The sequence below is a fragment of the Callorhinus ursinus genome, unplaced genomic scaffold (genome assembly GCF_003265705.2).
Source record: "Callorhinus ursinus isolate GAN/ISIS: 27379988/994484 unplaced genomic scaffold, GSC_fseal_2.0 scaffold4, whole genome shotgun sequence".
Taxonomy (NCBI): Eukaryota; Metazoa; Chordata; class Mammalia; order Carnivora; family Otariidae; genus Callorhinus; species Callorhinus ursinus.
Genome location: NW_027397066.1, coordinates 109,290,280 through 109,308,916, shown reverse-complemented (window position 1 = coordinate 109,308,916; position 18,637 = coordinate 109,290,280). Strand labels below are relative to the sequence as shown.

The 18,637-nt window shown below is 35.3% G+C and overlaps 1 long non-coding RNA gene across 1 annotated transcript in view; it reads right to left on the bottom strand.

Moving 5' to 3' along the window:
- Positions 1-14,435, bottom strand: part of LOC141372500 (uncharacterized) — a 41,956-nt gene extending 27,521 nt beyond the window's left edge. Inside the window, exon 1 of the long non-coding RNA XR_012377764.1 lies at positions 14,302-14,435. This is a non-coding gene — a long non-coding RNA (uncharacterized lncRNA). The remainder of the gene's footprint in view (positions 1-14,301) is intronic.
- Positions 14,436-18,637: the final 4,202 nt, after the last annotated feature.

Genomic DNA, 18,637 nt, shown 5'->3' with positions numbered 1-18,637 from the left:
AGTCCACCACATTGTAATCCTGCTAGCCTACAACCCAGCGACCAGGCCAAGTGACAACACAATAGATGAGATAATGTTCTAATATTTTCTTATTGGCATTTCCATAACTAAATCCTAGGTTTACAATGCAATGTATAATATAAATATATTTCATATTCTTAACCCCATGTCCTAGGTTGAAGACTTGAACACAAAATTCCTTAAACACTATATTATACTAAGAAAAAGTATACCACAGCAACAAACAACTCCAAAATCTCAGTGATTTAACATGATAAATGTTTATTTTTTTATTTTTAATTTGAGTATAGTTGACACACACTGTTACATTAGTTTTAAGAGTGCAACTTAGAGATTCAACTTCTCTACAGTTTATGCGATGCCCACCACAAACGTAGCTCCCATCTGTCACCACACAATGCTCTTAGAATATCATCGACTACCTTCCCTCTGCTGTGCCTTTTATTCCTGTGACTTATTCAGTCCATAACTGGAAGCCTGTATATCCCACTCCCTTTACCTATTTTGTCCATCTTCCCACCCCCCTAACCCCCTGCCGCCTGGCAACCATCAGTTGGTTCTATGTATTTATGGGTCTGATTCTTTTTGTTTGTTTATTCATTTGTTTTGCTTTTGAGATTCCACCTATGAGTGAAATCATATGGTACTAGTCTTTCTCTGTCTGACTTATTTCACTCAGCATAATTCCCTCTAGGTCCATCCTACTTGTTGCACACAGCACTATCTCATCCTCTTTTATGGCTGCATGATGTTCCATTGTGTCTGTGTGTCTGTGTGTGTGTGTGTACACACATGTGCTCACATTTCTCCTCAAGTTCTCATCACATGAAGATCATGCTGCAAAGAAGGCTAAGAAATACAGTCTTCTATGTGTCTGAAATGAAGGGAGTAACAGATATTGGTGCATATAAATAATAGTTACCAGGAATATTTTTAAAATTGATAGAAATATGCCAATATTAGGCCAACACTTAGATAGACTTAGATTTATTCACTCTAAGTGTAATACAGTCTAATGTTTTAGAAGATAATGCTAAAAATTGAGCAATTTTTATTGCTACAATTGTTTGTTTCTATTTCTTAGTTTTTTCTTTCTTTTCTAATTTTTTTCTTTCTTTTTAAGATTTTCTTTCCATCTTCTTTCCTCACGCAGGAGTGACTATTCAGTCTCTTCCCAGAGACTCAAGGAAACCCTGTCAAATTTTCTTCCTTTTGTGTTCAGGATAACACAAATCCCCAGTTCTGAATGAACGCTGCTGATAGAACTGTCTGTAGCACCTGTAACTGAATAATTTTGAAATAAACTGGCCGGCCTGATTATCACTATTACTCTGTCATAAAAAATACTAACACAGGGGTGCCTGGGTGCCTCAGTCAGAGTCTTGCTCTCTGCCCCTCCCCCAACTCATGCTCTCTCTCTAAAATAAATAAATCTTTAAAAAATAATAACATATATATATTTATTTGAACTTAGAAATAATTCATTTTTAATTGTGATGTAATGAAATGTAAATTTAAAATCTGAAAAATCTGATTTACTGAGAGCAGGTTTTGCTTTATCACTAAAAAGTTATATGACATAAAGCTATTTACCTCATAACTTTAAAATCCATGATTCCATGAAATGGTGATTTCTGAATTGAATTTCTGAATTGATAACTGAAGTGAAATTTATAAAATATTTGCTAAACATTGCCAAAAATGAATGGAAGTCTCAAATGGAAGAATGTTTTATTTCAAAATTAAATGGCCTTTTTTTTTAATTAAAGTTTTATATTGTTTCAAGTTTTTATTTAAATTCTAGGGAGTTAACATGTAGGGTAATATTAGTTTCAGGAATAAAATGTAGTGATTCATCATTACATATAACACCCAGTGCTTATCACAAGTGGCCTCCTTAGTACCCATTATGCATCAAAATTAAATGGTCTTTTAAATCAAAGTTGTCTTTCCTATTTTTGCTGATATATGAAGCAGTTGGAAAAATTAGTCACCATATCTAATAGTGTCTATTTTTTTTCTCTTCAAGTTACTTATTTCATAAATATTATCTATTAAAAGCCACCAATGCAATTTAATAACCAGCTTAATTAAAATTTATAATAATGTATATAATTGGCCATTTGTTATTAATTACATATGCATTTTATAAAAAGCATTGAACTCTATGAAAAGATTAAATCTCAACATACTGATATATTCAGTAATTCAGTATTTTAAACATATGCAACAAGTAAATTAACATACATTGATGCTTTTTTTTCCCTGACACATACATTTCACAGTTCTTTCTAAAATCAGTGATTGTGATATGTTTTAAAGAAGGAGATAACATTGGAAAATAAAAATGTGACTCATTTTTATGATTTCCTTTCTGCTAAATTACAAGTATCAGTAGCTATGGTTATGAGAAAAATTTTTCATCATTACATTGCACATCATGCACTTCTTCAATGGATCTTATGTGTCTCTAGTAGGAGGTGATTTCGCATTATTTTGACCAAAAGAGAAAATACCATTCAGAGTAAAATCAATTTATTTGTGTTTCTTATTTACAGAATGGTTTCTCCAAATTATAGTAGTGTGGGTTTTTTCGAGTGTGTAGCCATAGAGAGTGGGAATCAGGGAGTAGCAGAGAACAATCAGTGAAGGGAGATATTTTCATGCACCTGGTACATTTCAATTAAATGTGCTCCTAAGGAAGCTTAATGGTCCAGAAGTTATCTTTTTAAATGATAATAACTAGCCCTTAACTAACTAAATGCTATATTTATCTTTCCACTTAGATCTCCTAATTTTTTTTTAATATAAAATGCTGGAAAAATGGTGAGAGTTGATGTCTCTCTTTTTTTTAAGATTTTATTTATTTATTTGACACACGGAGGGGGGAAGAGCACAAGCAGGGGGAGTAGCAGAAGGAGTGGGAGAAGCAGGCTCCCTGCTAAGCAAGAAGCCAGATGCAGGGCTCCATCCCAGGACTCTGGGATCATGACCTGAGCCAAAGGCAGATGCTTAACCGACTGAGCCACCCAGGGGTCCCTAGAGAGAGAGTTTATATGTCACTTTGGTTGCAAGACTTTCTTTTATTAAAAAACTCACTGATATATAAAGTATCAAGACTTCTCTCAATAGCAGGTAGCAAATTTAACTCTGTGCAACTTGCATGGGCACAGAAAAAGTAGTTCCAGCAGTACGTCTGTAAGTTATGTGATTGCATTTCTCTGACTCCTTTCTTCTACTGGTTTTATATCAATTAAAATCTATTTAACATTGGCTGGCTATACATTTTCTTTTTCTATTTACGTAAATCTCTTGAGGAATTACTCTATAATGAGTCACTTGGCTTTTATACACACTAACACAGGATATAAATTACAAAATGTACAAAATAATTTAGAAATTAATAATTTAATGGGACAATGAATTTCATATCAAAATATTTTTACATGAAATAAAACACTAATGTTATTGTAATTTATCAAGTAAACATTACTGTAGAGATTTTAACTAAATTCTTCAAATAATAAATATACAAAATGTACTATCTTTTTAGTTTTAGGGCCATTTCATTGGTATAATTTTTAAAAGCCTAATAGTTCAAATATTTAAAAGCCTATTTTTGCTGATGATGGACAGGGGGACAGACTTTCATTCCCACCTTAACTTGGTCTTAATTATTGCTTAAAAATGTGGCCTTTTGATCTTGAATTTATTACTCAATCTTCATGTGTTTCAGTGTCTCTGAATATGATCTGGTTTTAGTAAAAGTTGGATTATGACTTCCACTTCCTGGTAGTTTGTAGCTGCAAAACTTGATAAATTACAAAATCACAGACCCAAATGCTTCAGCAAGAACTAAGTGAATTAAAATTCCACCAGGAAAAAAAACTTTCATATCTGTAGCTTTTATAAGGGCGTTTGTCAATTTGAACAAAAGCTCGATGGACGAAAGTGAGCTAACCCAGGCAGTGTTGCTGAGGGGACAGAGAACCAGGAGAGGTTTTAGTAGTCACATGGGGCTAGAATAGTAAAATTTGCGACATTAGGGCCCTCAAATACATGGAGGATTGTTTTTTCTAAAGACATTTTCTATATTTCAAAGTTGAAAGGTACAAGAGAATGAAACAATAAAACAGAATAGAAATTCCCAGAATCATGTGGTGGCTAGGAGAAAAAGAGCCTCAAGAGGGAGGGCACAGACTACAAGTCAGAGCTGAGAGCCCTAGAGGGAATGATGAATTCATAACAGCAACCTGTAATCGCTTTTTCCTTGAGCCAGTTGTTGATCTGGAGCATAGAAGGAACTAAGAAGTCAGAGAACCACTACCGGTGTTCAGAGGATTGAGAAAAATTTTTGCAGCAGAGTGACTCTTGTCTGGTAAGATAAAAGACTTAAGGTTTCAAATACAAATTATCTCCCCCAGACATTTCCAAATTCTGAAGATGCCTAGGTGGGTGGCTAAAAAGCAAAACCAAATTTAGCCCCCCAGAAATCATAGCTGTAATTTCCATGACATGTGAGTATGGAGAAGACAAATACTTGCAAACCATCAAGAAAGCCCTTCATATTCTTCACAGAGGTACCTTGTGAACCATACCCAAGACACAGGGCAAAACTGAGACTTGTTGACTGAGTCTTACAAAAGCTGCAATGCAGCCTCAACCCAGCTCAGTAGATCACTGGACTAATTAGCACTCCCTCACCACTAACTCTGTAGTAGAAGAAAGAGTAAATTCTCTTTTTCAGTAGATATGTGGAACCTTTATATAAATCCTTTATATTTATATATATATATATATTTATATATAATCCTATATATAATTTATATGAAATATGAATTATCAAGCATATGGTAAGTGGAGACCAGATGACATTCCACTGGGAGGTAAAGAACCTGTACTAACTCTATATGTAATCTAGATATTGTAATTAGCAGAAAAAGCCTTTAAAATATCAAGAAATTGATGAAAAGGTAGACAAAAGAGGTTAAAATATGTATAATTTTAAAAGAGAATTGAATTCTATTAAAAAATATCAAACAGATACCCTGGAATGCAGAATATAATATCTGCAATTAATAATCAATACATGAAATTGACTGCAGAAAGAATATAACAGAAGAAAATATTGGAGAGCTATAAAGCAAGTCAATGGAAGATGTCCAAATTAAAACACACAAGGAAGGGACACCTGGGTGGCTCAGTCCGTAAGCGTCTGCCTTTGGCTCAGGTCATTATCCCAGGGTCCTGGGATCGAGTCCCACATAGGGCTCCTTGCTCAGTGGGGGAGCCTGCTTCTCCCTCTGCCTGCCACTCCCCCTGCTGGTGCTCACTCTCACTCTCTCTCTCTGACAAATAAATAAAATCCTTAATAAACACACACACAAAAGGGAAATAACACAACACTATCTGAGCATTAAAAATGTGGAAGACATGGTCAAGAAGATACTGGAAGTGTTAATGACTGAGAATTTTTCAAAATTGATACAATATCTCATAAAGTATCTCTTATGTCAGGGAATCTAAGTTAGAATAAGCATATAGGAAACTACATCTAGGCACATTACAGTAAACCTGCTTAAAAAAAAAGAGAGAGAGAGAGAGAGAGAGAGAAAATCCTAAAAACATCCATAAGAAAAAGACATATTTTCTTCAAAGAAGCAAAAATAAGACCGACAGCTTACTGAGAAAAAAGGGTGTCAAAAGACAATAAGTAGTTGTCATTATTATTTTTAAAGATTTTATTTATCTATTTGAGAGATAGAGAACATAAGGGTGGGGAGAAAGGGCAGAGGGAGAAGCGGATTCCTCACTGAGCAGGGAGCCTGACATAGGGCTCATTTCCAGGACCCCGGGATCATAACCTGAGCCGAAGGCAAACACTTAACTGACTGAGCCACCCAGACGCCCCAATAGTTGTCATTAAGTTGTTGAAAAAATATAGCTAGTATTTTATTAAAGCACAGAAAGAAAATATGTGTCAACAGGATAGAATTCAAAATTAAAAGTGATAGTGTCCCAATTTCAGGTTAAAAAAGAAGTTTACCCACACTATATCCTGTCTTGCTACTGAATGCAACTAAAAATCCTAGACAATATGCATAAAGCATCTGTCTGAGTTCTCTGAAACATAAATACTGGAAAACAGATTAGGGAGCATAAAGAGAATGAGAATACAAATTATTGACCAGGAGAAAATACTTGCAAATCACATATTTGACAAAAACTTGAATCCAGGATATATAAATAACTATAAAAACTAAATGCAAGAAGGCAAAAAACCTAATAAAAATTGGGCTATATATTTGAAAAGACACATCAGCAAAGAAGATTTACAGATTCCAAATTAGCATATGAAAAAAATGTTCAAAATTATTAGCCATTAGGGAAGGAAAAATTAAAATCACAATGGATACACAGCTACATACCTGTGATGATATATTAATAATAAGATAGAGAACAAAAGTGACAATTACAAGTAATAGTAAGGAGGTAAACTAATTGGAACTCTCATATATTGCTCATGGAAATGCAAAATATTATAGCAATTTTGGAGAACAGTTTGGCATTTTCTTACAAAGTTAAGCATCCACTTACAATATGATCCTGCAATTCCACTTCCAACATAGAGAAATGAAAACTTACGTTCAGGCACAAAAAAAACTTGTGCCAAAATGTTTATAGCAGTTTAATTAATTATCACCCCAAAATGGAAACAACCGAAATGCTCTTCAGTTGATGAACAGACAAGCACACTGTCCGTACAATGGAATCTTTACAATGATATAAAGGAACAGATACTCATACACACAATAACCAAGGCAAATATCAAAAACATTACGCTAAATAAAAGAAACCAATGTCAAAGTTTACATCCTCTACAATTACATTTAGATGACATTCCAGAAGAGGTAAAACTAGCAACAGAGAACAGATACGTTAGCAGGGGTGATTGATTTTACTACAAAGGAACAACATGATGAAATTTAGGGTCGTTTGGGAACTGTCCAGGATCCTGATTGTGGTGAAGGTTAAATACATGTATGTAGGTTCTAATTCATAAATACCTGTAACCATAGTTATATGCAATTAATATGATATGAATTTGTATAATATATTATATGTGCAACATATGTTATATGGTTGTAATTGTATCTTGTAGAAATTGCATGTGTATATACATTTTCCAAAATTAATACATACTTAAAATGTTTGAATTTTATTGTATATAAATTATATCTTAGTAAAAGTAATTAAAAACAGCTTTCCTCCCAATAAAAATAAATGTGAAGAAAATACAATTTTTCACAAATGAAATTGAGAAAATATATCACTATTTGACTTGCATTAAAATTATGATACCGGGATAAAAATGCAAGAGTTAACAGTAGAACTATATATAGCCAAATATATAGAGCAGTGTGCATCGGGTATTTAGTGGTTTAACACATTATATATGTTGACCTTACATATATTAAACATACGTAGTTTTAGGAAAAATTGCTTTCGGAAGTACACAACCATCAAAATCAGATTGTTATTCAAAAGATATTTGGGGACGTATGCATATTTTTCTTTTTAAATCTGGAAATAAATGAATATTATTTTAAAATTATAACTTTAGCTTACAAAGGAAATCCAAAATTGGAACTTAAGTAAGAACATCATACAATGAATGAAACTTCATAGTTCAAACTCTTCCATTTTAGAAAGAAAAACAAAAAAACTCTCCCAGTTTAAGGTGACTATATGGTTTTGATATTTCAATAGCCAACATCTAAATATGTAGAATAAGTTAGCAGTTTTCAGTGATAAATTCATATTATCTTGTCATGTAATTTTTTTTATATATTTCAATCTTGTCTCATCAATGTCACAGCAACTCTTTTCCATATAAGAAAGGTTTTGAAATATGCTCTTAGGAAAATCATGCTATAACATGTACTAACCAATTATAAATAGGAAATACTCTTTCCAGCCGCATTATGGCCAGAATGACAATAAAACAAAACAAAAAGATTAACACTTAAGCTTAAATATCCATGGTCAATTATAAAGCAGATAGAAATAATATAATGGTCACATTATGAAGATTTCTTGACACAAATTGCCAATTGACCACTATTTATGAGAATGTTTCTAAGTATGAAAGAAAATATTTAAATTCTACCTGCATGCTCTTTAAACATTGATTCTTAAAAACTGATTGCACATTTTTTCCTAAATTATCAAGTGTTGAAACGGTTGTTCATATGTCATCAGCATTAGTATTGTCTAGGAGATATAATTCTTGTGTATCACAAGATTTTTAAAAAAACACCTAAAAAGAAGCTAATCTGTAAAGACTAAAATAAAAAGATACTCAGGAGAAAAAAATGATTTATTAGCACATAATGAACTACACTGTTCTGTATTTTTTATTGCTCTTGGAAATACATATATAAGAGATTATAATCAAATATGGTTTCCTCATTAGGTTTATCATTAATGATGCCGATTCAGCTCTTGCTAATGAGAATTATAAGCCTTTGTTGATTAGGTCATTGAGTTAAGTCTCACTAGTATCATTACAACACATGTACAGTAAGGAAGGTAAAAAAATGGGAATTTTTGTCTTTTCATTTCTGTAGAAGTACACTTTTTCCTTGAGAATGGAGCTACACCTATTTTAAATACCTTTACTCAGTTTTCTTCTCTTACAGCTTTCAGTAGCAAATAAAAAATACCCAATTCATTGGGGCGCCTGGGTGGTTCAGTCGGTTAAGCGTCTGCCTTCAGCTCAGGTCATGATCCCAGGGTCCAGCCCTGCACTGGGCTCCCTGCTCCGCAGAAAGCTTGCTTCTCCCTCTCCCACTTCCCCTGCTTGTGTTCCCTCTCTCGCTGTGTCTCTCTCTGTCAAATAAATAAAATCTTAAAAAAAAAAATACCCAATTTATGGAAAGCAAATTATGCAAAAATATGCATTGGGGTGTATTATAATTCAGTAGGAAAAGTAGATAGAACCTAGGATATGTGACTGGCTTCAGATCAACTTCAAAGAACGTGACCAAGCAGATGAATACAACAGGACACAGATTGACTTGTGTTAATAGATTAGTCAATCTCGGGCACCTGGGTGGCTCAGTTGGTTAAGCGACTGCCTTCGGCTCAGGTCATGATCCTGGAGTCCTGGGTTTGAGTCCCGCATCAGGCTCCCTGCTCAGCAGGGAGTCTGCTTCTCCCTCTGACCCTCTTCCCTCTCGTGCTCTCAATCTCTCATTCTCTCTCTCTCTCTCTCTCTCAAATAATCTTAAAAAAAAATAGATTAGTCAATTTCCACTAGAATGAAAAAAAGAAGAAAATCTAAGTGATCAATCTGGATCAGCAGGTGAGGATTCAAAATGTAGAACTTTGTTATGGAAGATTAGTTCTAGCTACAAGATTCGGACATAGCTATGCTTCAGAAAGGAGGTCACAATCAGAATGAAAGACAGGCTGAACAAGCAGATTCCTACAAGCACACAGCCGCACTCCGTGGGCAACCGAGTAACACCTTTACACTTTTCCCTTCATTTCAGAATAGTCTCAACAATAACCCGGATAACTTTCTATTATAAAAACCTGAGGAGATCCTAGGATCACTGGAAAAAAACACCATCAGGCAGAAAATCAGGAGGCAAAAGATACATTTGGAAGCTCAACTTGAAGGGATAAAAGCCACACACAGGTGGGGATTAAGTTAATATACTCCTAAAATAAAAATGGTGCTTCTTGGAATTAAAATGCATATTTGATTTTCTGACAATTCTTATGTTTCCCTAAGCTAATATTTGTCTCTGTGATACAAAAGCCTTGCTCAATAAACCATTTGAGTAATCCATAGATTATCTCTTATACACTCTTTTCAATTTAGTAGTAATTTTCAATTTGTAGGACCTCAAATCAACAACTTGAACCCAGTTGTTTAAGAAAGCATGTCATTTCAAACATACAGGGACGCCTTGCTGGCTCAGTCAGTAGAGCATGAGACTATTGACCTTGGGGTCATGAGTTCAAGCCCCACCTTGGGGGTAGAGTTTGCTTAATATAAATAAATAAATACATACATAAATAAATAATAAATAATAAGCATTTCAAACATACAACTGCTCATACCCTTATTGAAATGCCACTATACAATAAACAACCTAGTAATCCACTCTTCTGTATCATTAACAATTCTGATGAATATCTCCTTAAAGTATGGACATTTGCTATTTAATGTCCTAAGAATAAAGATGTAATGTGTAATTTGCAGCTAACGATAACTAGTTTGAGGCCATCAGGTAAGCACCACTGCTTTTGTTTCTTAACCTGAGTTTTTTGGAAAACAGACTTTAAAATGTAGATCTGATGTAGAGAATGTGTTAGGGTTTATCTCCTACCTTCTGAACTGATTGTATCTTTTTACGGCTTCTGATGTGCTTTCAACTTTTTGCTCATCTGGTTCTGTAAACACGAGGTAACGGAGATGGTGGAAAAGGCTAGAGGACAGAAAAGGCAATACAGCCCTGGGGCAAAGCTGTAAATGTGTACTCTTGTGTATCCCAGGGGAATCTAAACTACTTCTCACCCTCCACCTGAGAGCAACAGAAAACAATGCATGAGTCTCCTCAGTGAACACAGATGGTGTACCTGAAGCCATGTTAATCTTCTCTAGCAAAGATACTATAAATTGCACAGTAGCTGCAATGGGATTACTTCTTTGTTGAGTTGTGGCTGTCTACTCTCATCTGTCAGGATGATAGAAGTATTGCTAGAAGCAGGAGAAAAAAACAGGCTGAGATTATTAAAGGAATTACATGAAATCAAGGTTTACAAGGAGATACAGACAGGGAAAACAGTATGTGGAAAGCATGGAATGGTGTAAGAATTAATATGATGTACTCGGAATGGATGAAATCTATGGCCCAGGACGTGTGAGCAGATGAGTGCTGAAGCTCGTGGTGCACCCAAGATCCATTGCATAAAGGCTTCAAATGACACATGAAGGTCTTTATTAATTTTTATATAGTGAATTGGGAATGATTGTATTCAACCAAGAGGATGATATTTCAGAATTTCATTTTAGAAATATTGATCTGGTAGCTGTGGAAAATGTGACAAGGTAGCTAAAACTGATAGAAAAAAAATTGGAATAGACCAGGTGAAAGATGACTAAGGCTTGTCTTTTTTTTTTTTTTTAAGGCTTGTCTTAAAGTAATATGATGTAGGATGTACTTGAAGATGTTTAAGGAAAGATACAAATTTTCAGATATAAGAAGAGTACATCTGGGGCTCTGATGTACAACAGGATGAATACAGTTAATAAAATGAACTGTAAACTTGAAAGTTGCTAAGAGTAGATCTTAAGCATTCTCACCACACACACACACACACAAACACAGAAGAAAAAAAGAGTTAACTATGTGAAATGATAGAAATGTTAATTATCTTGATCTTAACCATTCTACAATATATATGCATATCAAATCATCACATTGTACACTTTAAATATATACAATATATTTGCCATTCTGCAATAAAGTTTTAAAAGTAATTGTAATAGGAAAAATGTGTAAGACATTCATGATATATGAAAGGAAATGGGAAGTACTATGACTTGCCTTTGAGCTAAGGGGAGGAATTAACCATGATCAGAAGAAAAAGACAGTGCTGATTCGGTGGCCAGAGGAAACGAAGAGTGGGTGAAAATGGAGATTCATTGTCTACCCTTGGCAGTTGTTAGTACCTACAAATGTATGTATGTGTGTATCACCACCTGAAGGCCTATGCAGTGAGAACTAAGAAAAGAAGCTGGGAAATGAGATGCTTTAAAAAAAAAAATGTCTTGGGTACCTGGGTGGCTCAGTCGATTAAGCATCCAACTCTTGGTTTTGGCTTAGGTCACAATCTTGGGGTCATGACATCCAGCCCCGAGTAGGGCTCTGCACTCAGTGGGGAGTCTGCTTGAGATTCTCCCTCCCTCTCCTTCCGCCCCTTCCTGGCTTGCATTTGAGCACATGTGCTTACTCTCTCTCTCTAAAATAAAATAAATAAATCTCTTTAAAAAAATGTCTTGCCAATGGGCTCTGGAATTACAACGCTTATCACTCCTCTAAGAATTGTATATCTGATTGATATTGGTAACTGGATGTTTCACTACTCTATGCAACTATCATTCAGCAATCCCTTTAGTAAAAATAAACTGTGTAAGAATTTTATACTGTTAACATGAAAAAATATCTTTATAGAGAGCAACATTTTATTACTATGTTGCATCTACAATAGTTAAATGTCTTTTATAATATAATATATTCAGAAAAATTCATGAAAACACTTCAAATGATCTTAGAACTGTCTAATATGATGGCCACCAGCTACATGTGATCATTGAGCAGGTGCAATGTAGCCAGCTCAAATGAAGATGCACAATTGAGTATAAAATAGACACTAGCTTTTAAATGTATAGTAGGAAAAAATAGCAAAATATCTCATTAATAATTTTTATGTTGATTAAATGTTGAAATGGTATTCTGGAGATAATTGGGTTAAATAAAATATATATTAAAATTAATTTTGTTCTCTCTCTCTTTACATTTGTCAGTATGACTACTAGAAAAGTTAATATTTCATATGTGGCTCACAATTGTGGCTAACATTATATTTCCACTGACCAGCATTGGACTAGAATATAATAGACATTAAGATATTTAAGGTTATTTAAATTACCAACTCTCTTCTAAGTTTTAACTGTTGAGAGTCTTTTTTAAAGAATATTAATAGAGTGCTTAAGAAACACTCTGGGTTTTTAAGTCTATGTTGCTAAATTTTCCGTATTTGAGCAATATTTCTCTTTACTCTTTTTCCTGTGATTATAAGTATTATTTCTACCATCTCTTGTTTCCTATTTTATTTAAGTGGTGCATTTGAGGAGAGTTCGCTTTCCATTTTGTGTCTGCTTTGCTTTCCCCTTCATTTGGTAGGTGTGTGATGGGTGAGAGTCTGTGCGTGTGAATGGTGCTCTTGGACCTCGGATTCCCCACAAGAAGATTCACACGGTTGATCTGTGCTCAAATAAAGACAGCCAGAAGGAAAGTAGTAAGCATAAAATAGTTTTATGAAGCAGAAGTATACTCGCAAGGTGGGAGTGCATTATACAGAGTCTAGAGGTTACCCTGGGGCGGAGGTGGAAGAGAGCGCAGGCTGTGAATTGGCCCTCTCTTGAGACGTCAGCCCCAAGGTCTTGGAAGTGACAAGGTCAGGATGTTGTGCCCCCAGGCTGTCAATGCGTAGCTTATTTATCACCATCCTTGCCTCCAGCTCATGTCTCTATCATCCCCTTCAAGGACTTGGGGCTTTGCCTGGGGGTGTTCCTTCCTCTCTTCATAGCTAGCTTCTACCTAACAGATACACAATGTTTGTGGAATTGTTGATTAATCTCATCTACTGATGATGGTAATATAAGAGTAACCAAGCACTGATGTTTTTCACTGATTGATTTCTTTATCATTATATAAAGACCTTCTTTGTTGCTGTTTTGGGCTAAAAGTCTATTTTCATCTGATATAGATATAGTTATTCTTGCTGTCTTTTAGTTTCTTTTTGCATGAAATATCTCTTCACTTTGATCTGATTTGTGTCCTTGAAACTGAAATGAATTTCTCTTAGGCAGCATATAGTTGAGTCTTGTTTTTGTTTTTGTTTTTTAATGCACCCATTCTATATCATTTTTGTATCTTTTTTGATTAGATAATCTGTCATGAGCACACTATGAAGGCGCACACAGTTGTGTCTTTCCACAATGTCAGCTTTATTCAATCATAAAGCTAAGTTAAACCACAATTATAAAGCAGGCTCAGGATTCCAAACTCAAGGACAATTCACCATGTGATTAAACTTGGCTTCTTGGGGCGCCTGGGTGGCTCAGTCGTTAAGCGTCTGCCTTCGGCTCAGGTCATGATCCCAGGGTCCTGGGATCGAGCCCCATGTGGGGCTCCCTGCTCAGCAGGGAGTCTGCTTCTCTCTCTCTGCTCTCCCCACCCCTGCTCATGCTCACTTGCACTCTCTCTCTCTCAAATAAAATAAATAAAATATTTAAAAAAAATAAAAAAAATAAACTTGGCTTCTTACACAGCACACAGAGCAGGACAGAAGACAAACCACAACAAACAAGATAACAGAAGGGTGTAGGAAGTTAACAAACCAAACGCCAAGTCTGTCTGTGGGCGAGCAGTTGAGATAAGGCCTCGGGTCCGGTCAGGGTCAGCTCTCAGTACTTACTGCTTCTGATGTTCAAGCAGGGAAGGATCGCGGTTCTGTTTGGAGGTCCATCAGCAGAGCCTTCAAGGCAGTTGCCTTTTCTAAGTGGTCAGACATAGAGGCGTCGGGTCTAAAGAGTCTGACGGTTTGCCGCCCAAATCTTTCCCTTTTAAAGGGATTTAAAAATAGTCCCCACAGACCTCTGGTTCTGTTTGTTATCAGTTCTAGGGAGTCAGCTGATTTTGGTCATGGTGGTATCTCCTAGCTGCAGTACCTAACTGCTTGCATCATTGCTTGTCACAGGCCCCTGCTTGACTTGAGAGACTCCATTTTGCTCTCTATACCAACTATTTACATTTAGAGTAATTATGATAGGAAAGGACTTACTAGTGCCATCTCGTTAGTTGTTAGAACTAACAACTAACCAGATGCTTTGGTAGGAGTGTGCTTTGATTCCTATCTTTATCTTTTATCTACTATAGTTTTTTTATTTTGCTGTTACCATGATGCTTACATAAATCATTTTATAGTTATATAGTCTATTTTAAGATGATAGCTTCGAACACATACAAAAACTCTACATTTTTACATATTTACAGTCCCCCCTCATTTTTTTTTGTTTTATTTTTTGGGTTTTTATGTTTTTGATGTCACAATTGGTATCTTTTATATTGTGTATCGATTAACAAATTATTACAGTTATAGCTATTTTAATACTTTTCCTCTTTAGCTTTTATAGTAGAGTTATAAGTGAGTTACCCACCACTGTTACATTAGAGTATTTTAAATTTAACTATATATTTACTTTTAAGTGTGTTTTACACTTTCATATGTTTTCATATTAATTATTAATGTCTTTTTATTTCAACTTGAAAAACTCCTTTTAACATTTATTGCATTTAACATTTAATAGTTGTGGTGTTAGATTTGTGGACAAACTCCTTCCAGGGAGAAACTGGAGACTTGATTTTACTGTTGGAATGCTAGACAGTAGGGGACATGCTAACTAGTCTATCAAGTTCCCAGAAGGATCTCAGTCAACTCCCACATTCAGCCTGACTAGAAGCTGGAACCTCAGCAGCAGCTGGGAAAGTATGCAGTCAAATCCCTTGTAGGGAGAAAGTAGGAGATAGGCATTTTGCCTTCTGCCTCTGCCCTGAGCCAGTGGGGGATAGCTGCAGGAAGTGCTTTTGAGCCTGTTTGAAATTTCCTTCTTGGTTTAGTAGTCCCGTGGAATGCATGAATGCTGAATTTCATTGGCTATCAGAGCTAGGTGACTTGGGCCCTTGTCCCATGGGTGGCAGCATAAAAGCTGGGCTGTTGTATGTGGTACAAACCCTTTGCTTCTCAGGGAGAAGCTAGGAGTTGGAGGATCCCCTCCCAATTATAAGGTGATGTGTCTGGGTGGGCTTTATTGCAAAAGTGTGTTTCAGCCTTTCTTACCCTTTTCAATATAGATATTTTCACAGTCATCCAATGTGTAGATATCGCTCAAATAGTTCTGCATTTCTCACAGAGAGAATTGAGGAATACATAGCTATATATTTGGTGTATCCATGCAGAGGGGAAATTCAGGAGCCTCCTTTGTTGCCAACTCAATTTGAAAGATATCGATGGGAATTATTATCTCCTCTGACCCCCTCAGAGCATGGAATACATAGCATGACACCTTGATACTTTGCACAGGAAAATGTAAAGCAAAATCATATCTTTGAGTCAGAATAAACCTTTAATAAAGGTTCAGAAATGCAAAATGTTCTATGAATCATTTGGGGTATATTTCTTTTTCCTTTTTAATTGGAAGGAAGGCTCCAGAGACGGTAAAGGCAAGAAGCTCTTTGCTCTTCACAAACATTGAATGTAAGTTATTTTTCAAAGTTTTTTTAGCCTAATATCTGCTTCTTTTTTTACTTAGTGAACATTATTTCCAGTATTTCCTATCTTGTTTTAAATCAGGATATGCCTATGGGAGGCTTTGGTCCATTCCAAAGCAAGAAGAATAAAGCAATTCTGCTTTTGGTGATAGAGGCAAGTCCTGGTAGTTGCTGGTGGTTACTATAGTGATGGTGCAGGTTGTTGATTGTCAACTCTAGTTGTCCTTGAACTTACTAAGCCTCTCTCAGTGTTCCAGTTCCAAGAGAAAGTGCTTCCTTGGAGGTATCAACACTATTGGTAAGAGCCTCTTCACCAGTTCATAGCAGATGGAGACTCATGCTTTCCAGAACTGAAGCGTTCCTGAATTTTGGCTTAACTCCTTTTACTCCCTGCCTTACTTCTCTAAGCTTCCTTTTGCTCATTCATTCCTTTCAACACTTCTATTTTTTTCTTTTTAAAACTGAGATATAACTGACATATAACATTATATTAGTTTCAGGTGCACAACATAATGATTCAATATTTGTATATATTGCAAAGCGATCTCCATAATAAGTCTAGTCAACGCTTTTTAAACCTGTTCATTTCTCTGTTTGAAATTGCCGTTAATTATTCTGTTTTTCTCATTGGACTCTGATAAATTCTAGTTTCTGAATAAATGCCATTTTACTATATTAAAAGTAGTTGTAAAAACAGTTACATATAAAGAAATGAACATAGTACAGGAAGTGTCCACATAAATTTTGTCAACATCAGTTAGGCCAGTTCCAGGAGTAAATAGGGATGAGTTCTCTGAACAGCAATAGTTAAGAAGCCCTTTTACTGATGGGAGCTCATACATAAAGTTTAGGGCAGCACATAGGGTCCATGAAGGGAGGAGGATATATGTTAGATTTCTTTCACTGAGGTGTTTTCTCCCCCCCATGAGTATAGAGAAACATTTTGTAAAGGCAGTAAATGATGGCACCATATGATGACAAATTTATCATGATTAGACCATGGGTACTTGGTAAGTTCTGCATTAATAAATTTATAAATATTTTATTTCTAAAAACCTTTAAATACAACAATGCATAACAAGGTCTTGTTGGCCTCAACTAAACCAATAATAATATCAATGTCTCTCTTTTCTTTTTTTTATAAAGATTTTATTTATTTATTTATTTATTTATTTGAGAGAGAGAATGAGAGAGAGAGAGAGCATGAGGGGGGGGAGGGTCAGAGGGAGAAGCAGACTCCCTGCTGAGCAGGGAGCCCGATGCGGGACTCGATCCTGGGAGTCCGGGATCATGACCTGAGCTGAAGGCAGTCGCTTAACCAACTGAGCCACCCAGGCGCCCCTCAATGTCTCTCTTTTCAAGGGAGTCATTTATTTTTTCTTTTTTATTGACATCTTCAATATTCTAAGCACAGAAATATGTTCAAGTTTTTCAAATCTAGGTATCCACTGGAGGATAATTTTGAACACTGTAATAGAGAAATTACTTTCAAAAACATTATTCTAAGCAGATTCCTTCAATAAGTTATTTATGGATTTTCAAAGATATTCAAATAATAACCACAAATATCAAAGATATTCAAATAATAACCACATTTTGTTACCATGTAGTTCTCATTAGCAGCATTAAAAATTTGTAATTATTATTTGCTTAATATTTTTTAAGTGCAAATAGCATATTATGATTTTGGACACAAACAACTACTTCTTTTTAACGGATGCAACCATGGAGAATGAAAGTGAAGAAATCAAGATCTATAATCCTGGCTGAAGGGAGAATCCAGAAATCCTTTTTCCTTTTTCTTGCCCTATGTCCTGGACAATATATTCAGTGGCTTAAATGATTTTTAATTAAACATAAAATCACCAATTCTACTGAAGGTCCAGCTAAAATTTTGTATTCATAGACTCTTTTTTTTAAGATTTTATTTTATTTGCTTGTCAGAGACAGAGAGAGCACAAGCATGCACAAGCAGGGGGAGCGGCAGGCTCCCCACTGAGGAAGGAACCCTATTCAGGACTCGATCCCAAGGCGCTAAGATCATGACCATGAGCTGAAGGCAGCGGCTTAACCGACAGAGCTACCCAGGCATCCCATATACTCATAGACTCTTAACGCAATTATAAAACATTGGATTCACAACCTAATATGTCTCTCTCTCTCTTTTTCAGACATTTTTCTGATCACTTAATTGTATCTGTTGTGTAAGCCATTTTTAATGTTGCATTAAACAGGGGAAAGGTACTGCCCTCTTTTCATACATGTTTGTATTTCTAAATGTATGAAAGATGAATGGAAGATGAAAGATTAATGTTATGATGGAACTCCTCTTTCTTTTTTCCTCCCTTTTCCTTCATATATCAACTCTCTATATAAACATATATGATACATATGTAGCTACCCACATATGTATAAAATATATTTTAAATGCATTATTTTCTTAAAAAATCTAAATTATGGATAATTCATGGAAAGTGAATCTT